The sequence below is a fragment of the Scomber japonicus genome, chromosome 1 (genome assembly GCF_027409825.1).
Source record: "Scomber japonicus isolate fScoJap1 chromosome 1, fScoJap1.pri, whole genome shotgun sequence".
NCBI classification, from domain to species: Eukaryota; Metazoa; Chordata; class Actinopteri; order Scombriformes; family Scombridae; genus Scomber; species Scomber japonicus.
Window position 1 is genome coordinate 30,546,479 of NC_070578.1, and position 21,612 is coordinate 30,568,090.

The 21,612-nt window shown below is 38.1% G+C and overlaps 1 protein-coding gene across 1 annotated transcript in view; it reads right to left on the reverse strand.

The window, feature by feature from the left end:
• glceb (glucuronic acid epimerase b) overlaps positions 1 to 21,400 on the reverse strand; it is a 57,591-nt gene extending 36,191 nt beyond the window's left edge. The window contains exon 1 of the mRNA XM_053323638.1: positions 21,229 to 21,400. The gene's annotated coding sequence lies outside the window, so the exon portion shown is untranslated. The remainder of the gene's footprint in view (positions 1 to 21,228) is intronic.
• Between the last annotated feature and the right edge of the window lie 212 nt (positions 21,401 to 21,612).

Below are 21,612 nucleotides of genomic sequence, written 5' to 3' on the forward strand. Positions count from 1 at the left end.
TGACACAGTTGAAGGCTGAGGCAACAAAAGCAAGCGGGCTTCAGGGGGGGGGGGGCAGGGGCAGGGGCAGGCGGAGTCAGTGGCGCAGATGCAACATAAAACACAGGAACTTGAGGACTGACACTTCTCTGAGAGCCACTCCTGCACTGCACTCCAAACTCTGAACTGGAGAAATAGGATGAGAGGATAAGGCTTGGAGTGGGAGGCAGCAAAAAAAAAAAAAAAAAAAAAGGCAAAAGGAAGCCAAGATGAAAGTAAATACGAGTTTGGAAGTTTTTGGAAGCTGAGTAAATACCCTTGGTGCCTGTCAAGACTGTGGTGTTCTCTCTGTAGAAAACTCTGCTTTCATGCTTGTAGGCGATGGAGTAAAAAAAAAAGAAAAAAAAGCTATGGCATCAGATTCCAGCAATAAGTCACAGACGCAGAAGATAAATATACACACACACACACACACACACACACACACACACACACAAGATACAACTTTCAGCAACAGCAATAAACCAGTTAAGGCACAAGAATTATTCATTATCTTATTTAGTATGCAAAAGCTGAAATTGTAAACTTAGAGCCTCCAAAGTGGAGACCACATGAGACTTCATTAAGCACTGATACTTCATTTTGCTGACTAGCTTAAGAATTAAGGAGTTTCATGCCGTGTTTACCTTGATTCATGTTTTTTTATTTTTTAAAAAGGAGTAAGCCTACAACTAATGATCACTAATATTTTCAAAATCAAATCATCTGCATGTTATTTTCTTGATTAATCATTTAGTTGGTAAAAGTTCCCTCAGTCCAAGATGACGTCTGCAGATTGCTCATTTTGTCCGATAAACAGTGGTCTATACAATACCAGAAAATGGCAAAGAATGTTGATCAACTTTTCCCAAAACTGAAGGCAACACAAGATCAACATATTTTCCAGATATATTATGTTTACTATTATAAAAATACTAAAGAAACCAGAGACTATCTACAACTGAGAAGGTGAAATCAGAGAATTTGGACTTTTCCCTAAAAAAAATTCTCCAAACAATTAATTGATAATCAAAATAGTTAGCTATTAATTTAATAGCCAGCAACTAACTGACAAACTGCTTCAGCTTACATAGAACAGCAGAAAACCTCACATTTGAGAAACTGGCACCTACTTAAAAAAACAACAATCAATTATCATAAGAGCAGCTAATTATTTTCTGCCAAGCAGCTAATTGATTAATCGACTGTCAGATTGCTGTTCCGAGACCGGAGAAAACCAAATATAATGTTCAACACAAATTCATATCCCCCATTTTCCTTCACCTCAAAGTCAAAAATAAAGAGCCATACCTATTGTACAAACAAGCATACAGCATGTCGTGTCTTTGAAGAGAGGACAGTCTCGCAGACCAAGTACAGAAAGTCAAATGACACGAGAACACTTCCTACCGGCTTCTGTGTATCTGACGAACAGCTCTGAACTTGTTAGCAGCACAGACACCTCGATGTGAGCTCTGAAGAAGAAGAGGGCTGTGCCCCAGCTGCCTTTCATACGAAGACAAGACTTGCATCTTCAGAACCTTGTTAGTTCTCTGAAAAGGCCACCGACTAGTTTGGAATATTAAGCAGCTCGTGCTGTCGGAAATCAAAAGGATTTTGGAAGAGAGTGGGAAGCTTCAAAAAGGCTTTGATGGTATATATCGCTCAATCTCCAGCAGATATGACGGAATGAAAAAATAAAGATGGGAACAAAGGGCGTCTGAGAAGAAGAGGGTGGTAGAGGTTATTATCCTCTCTGAATTCTGCATATGCATATCATTTTCCTCAATCAGGGAGTCTTGCTCTTAAAATGTCACGACTTCTGAATGAAAAGGCAGAGAGAGAACGAGGGATACAGAAATAGAAAAAAAAAAAAAGAAGAAAATGGGACACCGAAATGTTTCAGGTCATTTATCATAACAGCCACACTCAAGTAAGGTAAATGCAGTTGTCTCACTTCCAGTAATGTTCAAATTCAGAGCACATTTACAGCATTAATAAATAAGTTACATGTCAGCACTGTTCCCTGCTATAAAGCGCATCAGCTTTTCTTTTTATTCTCTATGACAAAAATAAGGGAAACCAAAATGTACTGAAATTTTGGAGGTTTCAAAACTCGCTTTCGATTTGCCGTCTGTCCACTGCTGGTCGGGGGAACACTAATGAGAGTTTGAGAATAGAGAGATACTGTGTCAGTATGAAGAAGGAGAAGAAGAGGGGAGATGTGATGGGAGCAGAGTACAAAACGTTGCTATTATTTTTGTGTGGGGCAGGAAAACAAAATGTAGGGACAAATGTACGATCACATTCCAATGAAATGATGAGATCAGCAGTGGTCTTTGCAAGAATCCTCACAGAAACAGCAAGGCCTCGTTTAAAAGACTTAAAGACATGAATGCACGGTTTGTTTTTATTTTATTGGTATGATGCTTGGCCAAACATGTTGATTTAATAACTCGTAGTGAGAAAATGAGCCATCACTTTGTAAAGAGAGTAGATTTAGTTTAATATGTTCTTCCTTGACTCACAGGGAATGAGGCCAGCGCCTTTGAGAAATGATTTAATCCAGTTACAACACCTCGGACTTCCATAGTCACCATGAAGAAAAGTCAAGACCTAAAGAGAGCTGATCACACTGAAGATAAGATTGCACACAGCTGAGTCTGTTGTCAAATTCAATATGTAAAGCACAAAACTACCCACAGAATTACCCAGAAATGTCAAGAGTCTGTAGGCTATCAACATCCTAGAACATATAGAAAGAGAGGAGTGTTCACAGGAAAATGTAAAAGCCTCGAGGCGATTTAAAAATGGCTCTTTCTACTTGACCTTGTACGTACGTCTTTGCTATATTCTGCAAGGTTACCTATAAGTGGCCCTTCCACACAAATTAACACTCTAGTCAGGGCAGCAGTGTGCTGCCAATCTTCTGTTTTCTCTCTACCCTGTAATTGCTCTTGGATAAATCCCTTCAACCTCTCTGCTGAGCTCTTAGGCCAGTTTCTGCTCTTTCAGTTCATCCTTACACCATATTTATTTCTATGGCCACACGGTAGTATCTTGAGGGCATTAAAGCTATTTGAACTGGTGTACGCTTGTGATTTTGGTAATCCGGGTGTGTCATCTGTCTGTAAGCATCTATCAGCTTGTAATTCATTTTGTAACCCAGACTGTCTGTGAAGCCTCGGCTGAAACATCTCAATCTACAGCTGCAACAATTAGTCAATCCAAAAGAAAATCAATTTGCAAATAAGAGTTGTTTTTTTTTTTTAAATCTTAAACTTTTCATCAGTTTGTGGCTGCCAGATGAAACATGTTTTTATGACGGCACATTTTTTTTAATGCTTTATTACCAAATTAATTGAGGAAGTAATCAGCAATTCAGTCGATAATGACAATAATCATTAGCTGCAGCCCAATTTCAATCAGTCTCTCTCTCTGTATATTAAAACCATGATTAATGAGCAATTTTTAGGTGAGAGTGGAACAAAAATAGACCAGAGGCCAGATGCATCAACCTCTCTGTATGCAGAAACACAGACATACGTACATGCATTTTTTTTTGTATTGTAAATCTCAGATCAATGTGAAATCATGTGTATACAAGCCTGATTTAAACACCCAGAGTTTGTCATAAATGAATGTAGACACATCCTAAATCAATTGTGCATATTAATACTTCTGCCGACTGCACCAGTTTTAATGAATGGAAAAAAACAAGCAGAATACATAACACAATTTCACCAGTTGTGCCAAATTGATAAGGTAGAGCAGTTTTCAATACACAACTATTACACACTGCTTTGCCTGCTCATAGTGCTCGTATTACTACACCTCATTATTTCATCACATGTACTTAAAATCATTACAGCAGTCATATCTCAGTCTTCATGATCAAACATCAGTAAGTCCTGAATTATTAATTTTACAGAGCTCATATTGAAACTGACTTTTCTAAGTCGTTCATATTTAAGGTAAAAATTATTTCCACCTTATCATGTCGCCTCCAGCTCACTCCTGAAAACGGAGTGTGCACCTGGTCTGAAGTACTGTGTGAGACGCACATATTCTGCCTGCATTTATAATACAGCTTTACGTGTGGGGGGGGAGGGAAATGGTGCGTGCGTCATTGTTCACAGACATTCAGACGAAATTGTTTGCGACCTCACTCCAGGTTTGACCCTTTTCCTGGGAGCCGAAGAGAAAGAGAGATCTCTACATCGTGTTGTTGTAGTCTAAAATGAAAAAAATAATCACAGGTGCTGCTGCATGTCCCTCATTAGTGCAGGTGGAAACATTTATTAGTGGTAGCTGAAACCTGCCACTGTAGGTAATGATGCAAAAGCAAAAAATATAACAAAAGGACCACTGAGGAAACAAACACACACTATTAACAACCAAAAAACCAAACAAAACACAGCTTCAGTTTTACAAGTGACACCTGTGTTTCAATCATTTTTTTCCTCTTTTCTATAACTATAAATATCTGTGACAATCCAATTAGATGTAACTTATAGTGACTTTATTATTTATTTATTATATTTCATTAATCTTCCATTATCTTTTTTTTGTGGATATTCTGAATTGTTACATTTTGATCCTACCTCTGGTGTTTCCTCATTGCAGTTCATGAGTTATGATAGTGTTTCCTCAGTTCCTGTTTTTATTGAGTCATTATTTGTCACATAGTCATTTAATGTGTGTGTGTATGTGTGTGTGTGTGTGTGTGTGTGTGTGTGTGTAATGTTGTTGGGTGTTTTTTTGTGTTGTTTTTTACTATGTAAAGCACTTTGTGTTACATTACTATAACATCAGTACCGTACTATACAAATAAAATCTGATTTATTGATTGATGGATATGTGCGCTACCTTTCCATCTAATCATCGCACACAAACAAGGCGCTCCCCCTGGTTGTACAATCCTTTGCACATTAGATGGATAAAGTGTGTTGAAGATATGACATTGAGATAGGCATGGCCCATCAAATTCGTCATTGCTAACAGGGCTGTCAGAGCTGAGCTGAATGGTGAATGTGCTACTCAGGAAGAGGTGCAGTAGGTGAGGGCTTAGGAGGGACAGAGGAGGAGGGGGAGGGGAGGGAGGAGGAGGAATGGAGGGCATGTCTGTACTTTGATGGTATTGCAAAGCCTACTTATTCAGCTGCACTTCCTCATATGTGGAGCTCCACAGAGACAGCAATTTCACTCCCTTTCCCGTAGTCAGCATTCACAGAGCTTATAGACTTTTGCAGCACTCACAGTGAGGAGGCGTAATTTAAATCTTATGCAAAAAAAAAGATCAAAAACAATCTGTTCTCTGGTTTATGAAAGCAAACAGAGGTGATTTTTTTTTAACAGCGAATAAAATTAACGCCACTAAATTTAACATTACAGAATGACCTGTAGTTGACTTAGCAGATATGGAGTCTTGAAAAGGTTTTTTCATCAAATGCTTTTTGTGCAGCTGATCAACTGACTGATGCTCACAACTTAAAGACCAAAGCCTTTTTTTTTTCTTTTACATATGAACTCCCACTCAGACCTGAGCCTCTATCAGACACCATCAGCCAGTACTGATTTACACCACTCATCTGACACTTAAAAGGGGAATAAGACTAAATTCACTAAATATTTCATATTATTTGTGCTCCTAGAACTGATTCAGATTATCAAACCATCCATCTACACCCATGAATCCAGTTCACCTAACCTGCTCCTCTTTGGACAGTGGGGTATCCATTCAGGGGGGGGGGGGGGCGGGGGGCAGGTGAACTCAGGGCCACTGAAACACTGCTGTCCCTTCCTTCTTTTCCATGTATATGCTTTTCTAATTATGTGGTGTATTTGAAAAAAGTTGTCTGAAATGGACTCGTTACTTCCAACTTAAATCCTCTTTGGTCTGCCAGTTTGAGGAGAAACTCATTAGCAGAGCTGCTGCTGAAATTACAAAAAAAATATATCCTGTTCATCTGTCAGTGGTACAAGAGCAGTGGAAGGTACATTTGCAAGACTAAAGCTAAAATGATTACAAATAAGTAAATAAATAACCTCATTTTACAGATAGAGATAATTACATACAATCAGATCAGTGATTTAATCTTTTCTTTTTGATAATGTTAAAAGCTGCTCATTAGAAATACAAACTGATTAAGACAATTAAAACAGATTACACTTAATCATGTCAATAAAAGATGTAAAATAATGGAGGGAAATAATGCGCGTATAATATTTAACCAGCAAAGCAATAAAAGTGTGTTAATAATATACTTCAGAATATGTATACAAAAGTAAATTAAATATATTTTTAAGCCAATAAGTGAATAATATGAATATATAAAGAATATAACAAACAGAGCAACAGTTATATATGAAACTTATCACAGTGTTAATATAAAAAGCCTGTGGCACTAATATTGTGACATTTACAGACAGCAGGAGAAGCACAGGTGTAGATATACTAATAAATGTAACAATGGCTGGATTCCATCTAGTCGTTTCGGTTTCTGGATCCTGGTATTATTCATGCTGGCTCGCTGTCACAGCTTCATGACTTACTGGGACGGAGCCATCTTTGATGTTATTAGTAACACCTGTGCTTTTCCTACTATGACAAGTCAATGTCAAAAACAATATTAGAAGTTACCTCCTTTTTTCATTTAAATTAGTTTAATTATAAGACTCTGCCTTTATGAAACATTAAAGAGCAGAGTACACAGCCCATGTGTATTATAAACACCCCTATACAATCTACTGTATCAGTGCCATGGGGCATTTATAATGATACATCTATAATTAATAACAGCAGGGTTACATTTTGTTGTGTCAGGAAGCTATAGGAACCGAAGTGGCTAACAGCTCGGCTATCTTCACTGTAAATCAACTGATAAATGAGGACTCTTTTGACCCCAAGTAGTTTATCTTTACCTCAAGCACAGGGGATGCTACCAAGTGACCGAACAGGCTACAAGTGGGGGAAAAAAGCAGAAAGAAGTGCTGAGGAGGCAGGTGCAATGGCTGCAGAGAGAAACACTGCTGGGACGTCTTCTAGCTTAGTATGTCGAGCCAATCCAATAAAGACTTAACAGGTCTCTGGGGCCAAGGTCGCGCCTCCTACCTCAAAAGAAGGAAAACTTCATTTGCAAGCCTAATCAAGTGTGAATGTCACAGAGGCATAGCGAAGGAGGGTCGTGGAAGGCTAATTTTGTTCAGGGGGAAAATGAGAGCTTCAGAGCCTCTCGGTTTTGCAGTATTGGAGGGTGTCGAGTTGTAAAGATGGCTATTAAAACAATTAACTAAGACATCCTTTATCCACACTGGCTAGGAAGAGTAGATGGGTCTTATGAGAGTGAGTGAAAAAAATGGCCCCCGAGGGACGTTTCACTAGACAATGTTTATGCACAGAGTCCTTTAATTATCAAACTGGATGGAAAATAATTCCTTCATAAATATGATATTATTTCCAGGGATAAATTATTCTTCTGGGAAGTTGGTAACAGGAACATTAAAAACACAGTTTTTGTTTCCTGTTTGAGAGCGAGGCCAAAGCATGATTGTCCCCAACTGAGCCGGACATCAAGGTCAACTGCTCAAATGTGCATGTGTGCAGCTTCTTATCACCTACACAATGCAGGAGTCAGATGTTTTTTACTCCTCTGTTCCCATTTTTACCATTAATGCAACAAATAGGGGTTACTGTTTGAACTATAATGAAGTTCAGTCCTCCCCTGCAATATTAATCAAATATTTGCACAAACTGAACACTACATGCAGGAGCTTTCTATTCTATTATTCCTGCTGACATTTCAGTTCAATTTTACTCTGGCTTGTGGCTATTATAAACTGGATTTATATAGAAATAATGCATAGATGTTTTGAGTTAGTAACACCCAATTCAGACTGACAATGACATGGGTCAAATCTGTGTCAATGACCGACAGTATCTGAATGAGCAAACCATCAGCGCTTTGGATTAATATCTAGTCAAGTTGGAAATGACGGTGTTAATACACGTCATGTATTCAATTTCATTCTTGTCTTTAACTTTTCTTTTTTTTTAATCCAGTTTTATTTATCAGCCTGGGTTTATTCTCATATTTGGCATGTTAAATGTTCCCATAAAAGTAGGTTCCTATGTGTTTACTCACAACCTTAACCCATAATGAAAATGATCAGTAGTTACATCCTGACCTTTATGTCAAATTTAAATTTATTTCGAAAGCTTTAGGTATAGATACAGATACACACTGTTTTGAAGAGTCTTAAATCTCTAAAAGGTGTGACAAGTACTAAGTTAGCATGACCCATACTCACAATGGCCTCAATTTGGAAAAAACACTGGAATTTTCCGTTAAATCTCCAAAAACCACAGAGCAGTATAAAAAAAATGACAATGACAGACAAAGACAATGCTCACACTCTACTGGCTCCAATACCAACAACCAAGGACAGGGAAGATAAACTGCATGTTTGTCTAGCTGGTGCCAAGATAAGTTGTTTTTTTTGTGCCTCTATTCCATTGTGAACTACAAGTGTTTGAACAAGAGAATGACACAGGAAGTCTGTAGCGAGTAAAAAAAAAAGGAAAAAAACTGAAGTGGGAAGCATTCATTCTGTTAGTATGACACAAGGGGCGTTATTAACTTTGGCTGCACAGAGCACAGAGATGAGAAACAACACCACCGCATCGCTATTCACGAATACTGAATAGACACTTAGACTGATATGTGAGACAATTCTGGCCCAGAGTCGAGTTGCATTATTGCCAGAATTTGTGGTGTATGAAGGGGCAGGGCAGTGGTGCTTGTTGGGTTTGGTTACCGAGGAAAAATGCCCAAGCCCTCCACACATGATCATGAGCCAGCCAACCAGAGCATTTGCTCCCTACAGAGTGTTACAATTCCTTGGAAAGCCAGTTTGGACCCACCAGCTTTTAATCTGAACTACATCTACAATACAAAGTCAGTGGAACAGCCACATTTTTCTGAGAGTCTAGTTCATTATAACAAAGTATGGTGAATAATGAGACGGAGGAGGAGGTGGTGGTGGTGCTGGTGGTGTTGGGGGGGGGGGGGGGGGGCATAGGTTCATATCTGCTGTCTGCGTGGCTGGGGGCAACTGAGGCCACTTTCTTTTGTTGTAAGGGGAGGTTGGTATTCAGCATAGAGGGGGAATAGAGAGGTGCCTGGGGGAAGGCCTGGGCTCCAAAGTATGCAAACATAAGCTGTCTGTGTTGCCTTTGAAGCAGGCCATGGTTGGCTGTACTTTAAGGGTCACAGGGCAAGGGTTTACAACATCCCACAGAGAGTCTGGACTCATCCAACCCCCTCAGTCCACTGCCAAGAATGAACACAGAATGGAGGATGTAAGGACAAGAAACATGGAGCTCAAATGCTAACAGAGGCAGCCATTATGCAGTGTGTTTGTTGGGGTGTGAACTTTTGAGTTTTCTCCATTTCAGGATCAAAATCGTCTTTTTGTTGGCCAAGTATGATTCACACATTCATGAAATTTGAGTCTGGTTTAGTGTCTCTCAACTTACACAATAGTAACACAACAGTCTTCTGAAATAAACACAAGGGATGACTCTGTGAAACTGTTTCTGTGAACTTTAAACTGGACACAAATAGTGAAGAGGTCTACTGATTAATAGAATTAGAGTTTATATCAACAACACAAGACCAGCCTAAACGTAGAAAGGGACGTTTGCAGCACATTTCCAGGTCTATATTTAACTACTGGGGCTCTACTAGAATATCTTTGCATGATTTATTAGTTCAGAAAGCGATAGTTTGAACGGTTTTGCGAATTTGTGCAATAAAGAAAAAAAGCAGCTCTAACATCTGGAACACACATGAGCATCAGGTTCAATAATTTCTCATTTTTGTACCATGTGGTGGGTCTGACTGGAAGACAATCTACACAGCTGAAGGGACAATGGACTGGGCTAGGGTGTCGACAATTTGTATGCCTTCTCTCACAGAATTAGACAACTTTTACAGTGTTTTCCATGATCTTCTGTAAATATGGCGAGTAAAAAGAGAAAGAACCATGTTTGTTGATCCCTGGAACTTCCTCCTTCATCTATCAAGCAAGCAAGTCATATAAGAGGCAAACTATGATCGGTCAGTGTAGCCGTGCCTCTTTGTCAAGTCACAGCAAGAATTTATAACTCCATGATTGCCACGTCTGATTCAACTTAAGAGGTCTTAAGTAGTCTGATTTCAGCATTGTAAAGTCCACAAGTTGAATGAATTATTGTGAAGTCAAATATGAACTACAAAGAGAAGACTAATGACCATTAATACCAATGTTAGATAGCCATCAGAGGCGCTGTGATAATTCCGGTGACTGGGGATTTTGCGCTTCAGGGGTTCAGGCTTTAGGAAGTGTTACGCATGCAGCCAAACAGAGCAGCCCTTTGTCCATTTGCCTATTATTAAGCACCATGGGTCGACCTGGCTTTGCCCGCATTACAGACAAAAATCCCAGCACGAGTAAGTTCAAGGAGCTGAAACAAACTGATGGAAAGATATTTACGTCATTTAGTCAACTTGAAGAAAAATGGAATAACAGCTTGGCATCCGTTATTTACAGGAAACTATCGCTCTTATTCACTACTTGGAGTTGATGCTATTGTATGAGAAGCTTCTCCACTGACAAATACAATGCCACAATCTTTTTTTTTTTTTTTTTTTCCACTCAAGTTGTCTTTGTGCTCTGAACCTTGGTTCTTCAAGGTTAGATTTGTAGAATATGTGAGGCTTCATGCACTGATTTACATTTAAAAAAAAAGGTATAAAGTGCAGGATTTTACTAAACTTTTTTTTTTATAGGTTAGCTTTTAATTAATGAGTTCTTTCTGACTTACACTTTTATTATTGTTCATTACATTCATTGTATACAATTGTTTGTTTATTTCTTGATTTTATTGCAATTATTTTGAAATGTGCAACTGTATATTTGTTTTTATGTTTGTGAAGCACTTTGTAAACACATTTTTTTGAAAGGTGCTATATAAATAAAGCTTATTGTTATTATTTTTATTAAGAACAATATGTAGACTCTCAGTCATCACTTATGACCCAATAGAAATGTGCAGTGTTGTATTTATCTGCCCTCTGCCTTTATTTTGTTATTATTTTGCTGTGTTGAGGCCTCTTCTGAGCTTCAACCTTTGGGCAGAGGGTGTGTAACTCCCAGCTAATAACAGTGTGAAGGGTGTGAGGTCTGGACATGTAGTGTAGCAAGAAGGTTACATTAATGTCTCCGTCTCTCTGCTCTCTGTGTCATGGATGTGTAAAGAGCTACACACACAGGATGAAGCTCTGCATTCACACAACACTGCAACTTCCTGCATGTTTATTTGTTCTTTAGAAGTTAAGCACTGTAAAACAATCAGAAAATAATGTTATATTTATATGATACACAGCTTTTTTTTCCCCCGCTAGTGGTGCTCGCTGTCTTCATTCACTCCCTAGCTAGTTAGCTCGACCGCCACCGCTCTGCTCTTTCTTGCCCTTGCTGTGCTCTCAGCTCGAGGCGGGGGAGGAGGGGCCCAACTTTGAATGCTGTGTTTACAAACACCAACGGACAAACCCTGCATAGTAAACCTTTAATACAGCACTTTATTTTCAGTGAAAGCGCCAATGTCATATGAAAGAGAGCAGAAGTAAACACCCAGCATGTCCAAGTTGGGAGTGATTCAGAGGCCAGAGAAAGAGAGAGAGAGAACATCAAGTACTTTTATTACAGGGTGTGGACTGTCCAGACAATGACAGTGTGGTATATCAAAGAAGAGTGCATTTGACATGTCTTTTGTCTTCATCTTGGACTTTAGTTTTAATAATTTATACATTTCTCCCCTACATGAATGCAACTGCTGAGCTATATTTTGTCTTTAGGAGTAGGGGTACTTTTCTGTATCTTTGATAAAATCATAAGACTTTAGGACATTAGCCCTTTGTTAATTGAACTTCTCCCATTTGGCTGGCTTATTTACCAAATGAAGGGAACTCCTCGAACTGGTCATCAGACAAAGATGAACTGTAAAAAACTAGAAGAGGCTGTTCTTTGTTTGAGATGGATATTAAAACTATCCTTTTTTATCTATATCCATCCCATCAGTAGGCTAATCAGCACAAGTTAATCATGTGCTAACATTCACAAGGCAACACTTATGCTTTCCTGTTGATGGTGGGGTTTGAAAAGCAAGAAAAAAAACTTGAAAAACAATGTATTAAATTCATTTTTTTTTAAACTTTTACCACTTGCTTAGCTTTTGAATTTATTGCATTATTAATTTAATCACTAGTCTGAATACAGATAAGCATATATATCTTTAACGTTTGTAATAGCACACTAACAAGGCTCAATGAAAGAAAATAACATCATCTGCTATATTTTTGATTAATTTATGTCAAAATAAAAGTCAAACTGGTTCCAGCTTCTCAAATAAGAATATTGCTGCTTTTCTCCATCTTATATAATAACTGAATATCTTACATTTTTGGACTGTTGATTGAACATGTTACTCTGAATTTGTAATGAGCATTTTTACAATCTTAATCAATAATTAATATACTCGTTAGTCCATACATTTTACCATTGTAGGGTTGAAAATGAATGTGGAGGACGACAAAAGAACAATAAAACAAAGGATAATGTTTGAATGATTTGGCAGCAGTATCTCTTCTTTGGCTGCTGGTAGAAAACAGATGGGAAAGCCTCAAGAGTGCGAGAAAAGCATCGTCACGCAGACCTCTCCTTTAAAGCTTAATTAAGATGATAAACACACTCCAAAAAGAGGTCTTGTAAACACAGATGAAATTAAATGTTACATTTGCTTTCTAGCTTCACACGAGAAAAAAAAAGTGTCTCATCGAGAATGAATTAATTAGTCGATGACAATAGACAGAAAAAGACACTTTTTAGCCTGCAGCACAATTTACAGAAACCACCACAATAAGGAGAGACAAAGTACTTACATTAGCAGGCATCTTATCACTATGGCAGTTACTACTAGAGTCAAGCATGAAATATGATAAGCATTGTTACAGTCGTACCATCAGCTGGCCAAAGAAAGGGAGCATTCACTTTAAGTGACGTGCTACACAGTGACTTATGCTTTAGAATTTTAGTTTAGTTCATTTCAGTCATTTTTAAATGTATGCCACTCAAATACACATGTAAATAACTAAAGTAAATAATGATGTTATTTTACAAACAGTGACAAACTAAAAAAAGGCCATTTCTGAGCGATAAGCTGCAGGCTGACAAGCTTATAATATCTACCTTTTTACATTCAAAGCTATAGACAGATATTGGCATACAGACATCAAAATAATGTCTATACATAGCTCGGCCTGTCACAATAATAGTTATCGACTTCTGGTACAATAATGTAATTATCTACATCATCATGTCTATATATTGACTTATTGTATGATACATGGTCATGACCTTGATCATTTTTTCTTCCTCAGTATTGCCACGTTTCACGTTAGCAGCTAAGAGGCTATTCATGTCACATTGGTTAAGTAAAGCAGTTGCCTCCATTCTTCACTATGCCTGTCCTGAGTGGGGACTTATAGGCTTATATGGAATTAAAGGTAAATAACTCTGTCTTGACCCGTAATGGCAGTCAGCATTTTTTACAGAGGCGTGGCGCCCACTCTCCAATCCCATATCCCGGTACCCCTTACATTATTATGCTATTATATTATCATTATATTAGTGGTATAAAATAGGCTTCAAATGACAATAATATTGTTTATCACGATTATTTCTGAGACAATATATCATCCAACAAAAGTTATATTGACAGGTCTATGTATTGCTAAATAATGTATAAAGCCTACTATAATGCACATTGGCTGCATTTGTGGAGTTTATGCTGCTTCAGGTACTACTGAGAAGTGAAATACCATCCACGAAGTCCAGTTTGAGTAATAAATCCATGAGTTTGACGGTTTATCAAATGCCAAAACACATTTGTTAAGACAAGATTTTAAAATGCTGAAAAGTTATCACCATAATTGTTTCATCTATCGTCAAAACAATCAGGAGTAGAGAGAGGGGACATTTATATAATAAAGTAATCTAACAGGAATGTGTGCTTACATCTATCTGATTGGCAACCACAGCGCCGTGCTGGATGACATCGCATTGCATTGCAGCAAAAGTGGAGCCTACTAATTTTTTTTTAGCTCTCTGTGTTGGCACCACTGCTGTATCACTGGACTGTCAACTCAAGTCAGTTTTTATTTATATAACCCAATATCCCATATCACAAATTTGCCTCAGGGGGCTTTACAATCTGTACCACAACACAACATCCTCCATCCACAAGACCCTCGATTAAGATAAGGAAAATCTCCCCCAAAAAACCTTTAACAGGAAAAGAAATGGAAGCACGCTCAGGAAGGGGAGAAATTCCTCTTCCAGTTTCCTGTGTAGAAGGACAGGCTGTATTTATTTCCACATAGAGCTAAAAGTCCGTCTGACTGTGGCTTTAGACCTTGCTGTGATTGATTCTTGTTGAGAGGGCATGTTCAGACTTGGAAGAACCTCATACTTTACAGCATAATAATAAGGAACGATATCCTTTATAAGTAGCTGCATAATTCATATCCTGCCGGTGGATCAAAGGCAACCAGCAACGGTATCTGGTTTAAGGATAGCAAATTAGCAATTACTAAATATACACAGCACAGGAATGGACAGAAAGGAATTTGGCTTCTACTTTGAGATCACTCTGCAGCACGAGTGCCTTGAAAAAAAATGTTCAAACTTAAGAGTCCATGATAAAAACACCACTAGCGTTTGACAGCTTTCTATCCTTTGCACGTCGATGTTTCAAATGGACTAAATATTTGACACTAAAAGGAAAAAAAAAAAGTTCAGCCACAAGGACGCGGAGTGGCAAAATGTGCTGATTAAGGGCACTCATCAGAGAAGAGACTGAAATGGCTTTGGAAGGATATGCATCAACGATAAATCAAAGCACAACGGCAGAAAACTGCACTCCACCACATTCAGCAGATATGAGGCAGATAGGAGCCCTGTGTTTAATATTTACTGGCGATGACAAACAGAATGGGCGAGTACGCATTTAATAACACCACTTTGACATGTTTAATATCACAGAATCGTGAAGACTTGGTAAAACTGTGCAAGTAGCAACATTTCCTATGAGTCTGTGTGATTGTGCCTTTTTTATGTGATAAAGATAATAACTAAAGATAGTAACTTGGGAAACTAAAGGAAAATGTGCAAGACTAAATTCAATTATGGTGTGTGTGTGTCCTAAATATACACACCTAAAAACAAAGAGTCAAAATAAGATTATACACTATATAAAAAGGAGTTGTGGTAATGAAAGTGGATAAAAACATCTCGCTGTATGATGTTTTTCTGTTGGTGGAACAACTTCTGAAAAAGGTACATTTTGCACCACAGCAGGAAATTGCCTTAATACACCTTAAGAGGGAGTGAATAGAGCTGTTGATCAATAACAGTGACTAAAGGATTACTTTGCTAGGTGCTGAGATTTATGGATGTCAAAGCTCTTTGTTTGGGTCTGAACTGGTTGCTGGTATTTTAGGTTTCACTCAGAACCTCAGCCTTTCCTAATTAAGCCTTATTATTATTATTATTATCATTATTATTATTACATATTCTACACCTGCAGTGCCAGCCTTTCTCATTTAAGCATGTCCAAACTTTTGGCTGGCATTGTGTGTATATATATATATATATATATAAACTACATACACAATATTTTGCAGTGTGCTTTTCTCTGTTTACTAGACATTTCCATCTACTCTGTGTTCTGGTTTGCAAGCTGCCAACTTCTGTCAGCGTTACTGCAATCTGTCACCACTCAAAAATAGCACAGCACCACACTCTGTGGAACAAGGTTTTTGTTTCTACGTCTTTGTTACTGCTTTTATGAATGCCTCTCATTATTACTGAACAATACTCCAAACCACGTAAACACTTCTTATTCTTATCCCCATAATGATAAATAAGATTTAGTCCAATTCTGCCATTACATGCAACTATTTTTCACTTCCCACCAGCCAGCTGGTACAAACCTGCACACTGTTTAAACTGCTTTAGTCACCTAGGTAGTTTAATGTAGTATTTTCTGCTAAACTGAGCTTGCATTTCTTATTAGTTTTATAGATTGTAAGGCGCACACCAAGACACTCACACAAGCAATAAAATGTTAAATTAAAATAAAAGCTGAAATTAAAAAAAAAAGTGTAGGTTTTAGATTTACTGCTTAAACAACTCAGCCCACTCCAACATGTTCTTACCAGATGTCTCTCATAACATTAAGATTGCACTGATTTTCAAATATAAATAAATAAACCAACCTACTACAGTACAAAAAGACTAGAAAATGAAATGTTGAAAAATGAAAAATGTTGCATGAGCTGTTTCTGTATCCGATAAAAACCACACACAAACATATTCATGTGAGTATTGCACATAAACAAGCTAGTGTTTCATTTAGGAGTGTGAATAAGTGCAAGATGTGAGTATGAGTGTGTGTTTAATATGTTAAACTAGTGTGAAGAGTGTGAGGAGACAAAGAGAGACACTTTTCTAGGTAACGGCATACGAGCAAAAACTTATTACACACACACAATGTAGCCTAACTACCATGAAAAACATTAATTAGAAAAATGTTTTAACTTAAAAAACTGCTCATTTAGAGTTTACATGGTTGACAGTAAATCAATTCAAAATGTATTTGATGATTATGTTCCTGTTTCGAGGGACGTTTGGAAGCCAGCAGACAATATAAATGTGAAATTTAATTTCTTGGTCATACCCTGAAAACTACTGCTGCTGCTCACTTCTGCCTCCACCTCACTTTCCACTAGAGGAAGCTCTGCCTTGCATCCGCTTCACTCCGATGCCTTTCTGGTTCATGTGTAAACTCAGAGCATCAAATGAGACCAGACAGCACCGGACAGCAAGTTTTAGAGATGGTTTCCAGGCTGGCAGCTGAGAAACAACAGAATGGCTGCTATAATTTTATCATTTACAATTGACAGTTTCTCTGTGATTACACCTCATATATCAGAGACGGATAAATGATACAGTTACATAGACATTAGTTTAATACGTTTAACTAAATCTTAACTAAAGCTCCGTTGACTTGCATTTTTGACCCCATTGCATGGGCTTAACCACTCCTTTTTAAACTTTTGCACTCACATTAGTATGCTGAACTTTAGAAGTAAATTACAGTAGGTGGAATAATAATAAGAGTGTGGGGGTGTCCACTGTTCAGTCTTGCTGATGTATCTGCCTTTGATCTTGGCAGTTGCTCCCTGCTCTTGATTAGTTCTGCTTTGCATCTCAAGTTTTTTGGTTCTCTTTCCTATTTTTTTTTTGTTGAGCTGCCTCGACATTCATACGCCTCTGATTACCAGCGGTGGTTTACTATGTCATTGCTTTATATACTCCACACCTGCTTTGAGATTCAGCATATCTGGGTAACAGATGATGGGTTGATGTGGTTGGTCCAAAACGGAAAACTCTTCTTCTTGAACTCCATCAAACATGCATGTACACGCTAGAATAAACATAGCGCCTAAGTAAATATCCAAGTGGTTTAATCGAGTCCTGCACTAACCAATTATGACTATAACTGGGTTTTTACAGTGCTTGTAGATACACGCATGGGCACACACACGGAGAGATGGACTTGATATGTAAGAAGGAATTTAGAGAAGATTTAAACATGTTTCAGCTGGTTCTTTTGCAAAATGTTAACTATTTCAAGTATTTGGTAGTCTGTGGTGTGGTTTGACATATGAAACCCAAATCATTGCAGCTTGAAACATGTACAACATTTATCATAACAATCTGACACTTGACCTCCTTAAAGCAGCCATGAAAGAGAAGCTGTTCAACCCACTCCATTCATTCAACCAGCTATTTGTCACCACAGACATGAGGTTATTCATTGTGTTGGGAACACATGAGAAGGCCCAGGACACGCAGAGTAACACCGCTGCCTGTGAGGAATACTTTCAATTCAGAGATCTGCAGGGTGCAGAATAGCAGAGAATCAATGAAAATTAGCACATAATTGTTCCCATAAAAATACTGTGTTTATTTACCTTTATCTAACTTGTAAAAAGAGATAATGTATCTCAAAATGGTTAAATAAAGGTAAAATGAAAAATAAAATGCTTATGAGGATAAACATGTTGCTGTGCTGCTACATTTTCACATCAGTGAGTGGGGTACAAATGCTTGTTAAATCAATTAATTTACAAGCAATTAGTAAGATAATGTATATTTGGTAAGAAAAAAATGTATAAAAATCAAAAAACCTATTAACAACAATGTCTTACACAGGAACAGACCGACACAACAAAGATGCACCAGTGAACGATGTACGACATTCTTCCCCCCAGTTTTCATTTTGTTTTCTACTTGCAGTGTAATCACTCTTTCATACAGTTCAATGTAGGGCTGCAACTTACCATTATTTTCATTATCAGTCTGTTCGTTAATATCTCAATTAATCAAGCAGCTGTTTCCCAAAGCCCGAGATTCAACCTAAAATGTTTTGTTTTGTCCCGGTCAACAGTTCACAACACAAACATTTACAGTTTACTGTAATAAAAGTCTAAAGAAACTAGAAAATATTCACATTTTAGAAGCTGGAATCAGAAAATGTCTAAAAATGTTCTTAAAAATGACTCACATTTTCAATTAATGTAATACTTGGCGACTAACTGATTAATGGACAAATTGCAGATCTAGTTCTTTTTCATTCATACTGGACATTTCTATGCTTGTAGAATATGCAGTAAATTATACCGTAAATTGTAACATAGCAGTACAGATGCATGTTTCTGTATAGTTTTGCATGCAGGATAGATACACCTTTATGTGCAGTTTATAGACTGTTTGTAATCTGGGACACTGAAACCAATGCCCTCCATTTTCACTGATGCTTTGCCCCCTCAATTTGCACTAGTTTACAGGTTGCTTTTGTTCTTTTTGCCCTACTTTTATTCTATTTTTTTCATCATGCATATCAAGAATCTCTGCCACATACAGATTCCCCTGAGGTAAACAATGTTTTATCTTATCTTCTCAGTAGGACACTTAGACTGGTATGGCCACACAGCTCCAGTCAGTACCCCGAAAATAGCGTAATGTCAGCTACAGCAGATCCTTAAAATGCACGCTGTTAACAGCTGTGTAGCTACTAAAACAGAAAAGGATTAGACTGTAAATGAATGGCATGGATAGGCAGTAACATGTGCAGTGAAGGTCAGTATCAGCCACTGAGAAGAAACTTAACGTCACTGCATTTGTTATTGTTGTTTTCCTAAAAGCAGAAGCACAACGGCACATAAGTGGTCGTTTACCTTCAGTTAATACAAACAAGACAGCGGTAAGTACATGTGGCTTGTGGGAGGAAATGTCGTGGGAGGGGAAAAATCTTCGAGGATGTTTCAAGTTTCCACACATTGGAAAGACACTGAGGAGTATCAGAGTAAACAACCAAAACTAACCACTCAGTCGCTACAGCTTTAGGGTGAAAACACAATATGGAGTTTAGCATCTGATTCAGCAGTTACAGCGAAAGTTAGGGGAAACATAAATTATATTTAGTGGCCGATTCTTCTTTCTGCAGAACTTCCACTATGTTAGACATCGTAGAAAAAGCCTTAACGCTGTTTAAACACTCTTTCAACAGCTGAATGTGAAAAAAGCCTCCAAGTGTCAAACTCTGCACAGTGAAGCTCAAACATCCAACTGTAGGAACAAGAAGAAAACAGTCTAACAGTCAGACAGGACGTTTACTTTGCCTTTTAAGACTTCCTTCAAATCAAAAGAAAGAAAGTTTCTCTGTGGTTCTTTAAAATACATTTTTTTAAAGGGCGAGCCTTAGAGCATGATTTGGAACATCACAACTAGTTTGGATCAATCCTGGTCCAGTATAGGATAAGATAAGATATTCCTTTATTAGTCCCTCCATGGGGAATTTTACATTACTGCACTACATTACTATATATATATTCGCTTTAAAGTTGCCACAATAAAAATATCAAACTCAGGTATGTTATCATTTAACACCAATATTACTTTTGTACATAATGTTACTTTTTTCCTACTATATTTTTTCCTACTATTGTTTTATTGAAATGTTTTAATAAATGTCTGGAGCAGGGGCGACCTTTAGGGGGCTCAGCTCCTAATGAGAATTTGACATTCAATGCCCTGCAAGGGTTCAAACCTCCTGCTAAATTACTAATTTCACTGGATAACATAAATTAAAACAAGAAATATACAGTAGAGTGGTCTACTATAGTGTATAATAATGGTTCTGAATAAACAATGACAGATTTCTACAGAGAGGTTAGGGTTAGATAATAAATGAACCCTGAGGGAAAGATTATATATTAATGGCAGAACTATCCAAAGTACAGTAAAGCTGTTAATAAAACAATTTGAACCTGTAGCATAAGTGTTTGTCCCATCTCTGACAGACAGGCTCGCAAAATAATTAAAGTCGTATAAAATTATTGTTAGGGGGAAAAATACAATGATCATTATCATTTATTTTTAGGGGTGCTGAGGGTCTAAAATCGCCCCTGGTATGGAGTGGGATTTTAAGTTTCAGTGACTTCAGCAGCGTAAGTGCACAAATCAGTTCTTTACCAAACACCAGCTGGAGGTTAGCTACCCAAGTTAAGTTTGTCCAGTTTCTGCCCAGCTCCATTCAAACACAAACACCAACTAAAACACCACCCTGTCACTGCTAACCTTTCACAACAAGACAACAACACCAGGAGCTGTTTTTTAGTGTTCCGCAGCTAGCAAAGTGAGCCCGCACACAGCCAGTTTAACACTAAGCAGATGTGTCGTTAGCATACAAGCTAAAGACACAGAGTCAACAGTGAGCTTTTGAAGTTCCTCCATCCTCCTCCTCCTCCTCCTCCTGCTGTGGCTCCGATAACAGGAGCAGACCAGCCGGAGGAGGTGGGCATGAAGACAGGACGGTAAAGTGTTTCACAAAGAAACGGGGGTGACATGTTAGAGGAGAGGAAATGAAGACAAGTAAGGTTTAAGTGGTGGTGGTGGGAAGAAACTGAAGTGTGAACATATGAGCTAGCTGTGTGCATATGAGAGTCTGCAGCCAACAAGACGAAACGTTAGCAGCCTTACCTGCGGGAGTAAAGGTGTAGTAAAGGGGTGCAGCTTGCTCAAGGGACACCGGCAGTAGTTGGTGGGTAAGTTGAAAAGACTCGTGGGGTTAACCTCAGGCTGTGAATCGCGGTTGAAGAGAGAAGAGGACTGGCTCACTGACCGACTGAGTTGCCTTGCAGCCACAACAGCGACTGACTTCAGCTCCGGATCCGCTGCTCACTGGGAAGGAATCTCAGTATCGCGAGATACAGTGAAATCTCGGGGGGTTATCCACGGGCCAATCAGAGCAGAGCAGGAGAGAGGAGCCAGTGGAGAAGACTGGAGAGGCAAATGTGACATATACAATAAAATAAATATTAAATTATCCTACTTTTTTGTGTGAAACCACTCATTTTTATTGAC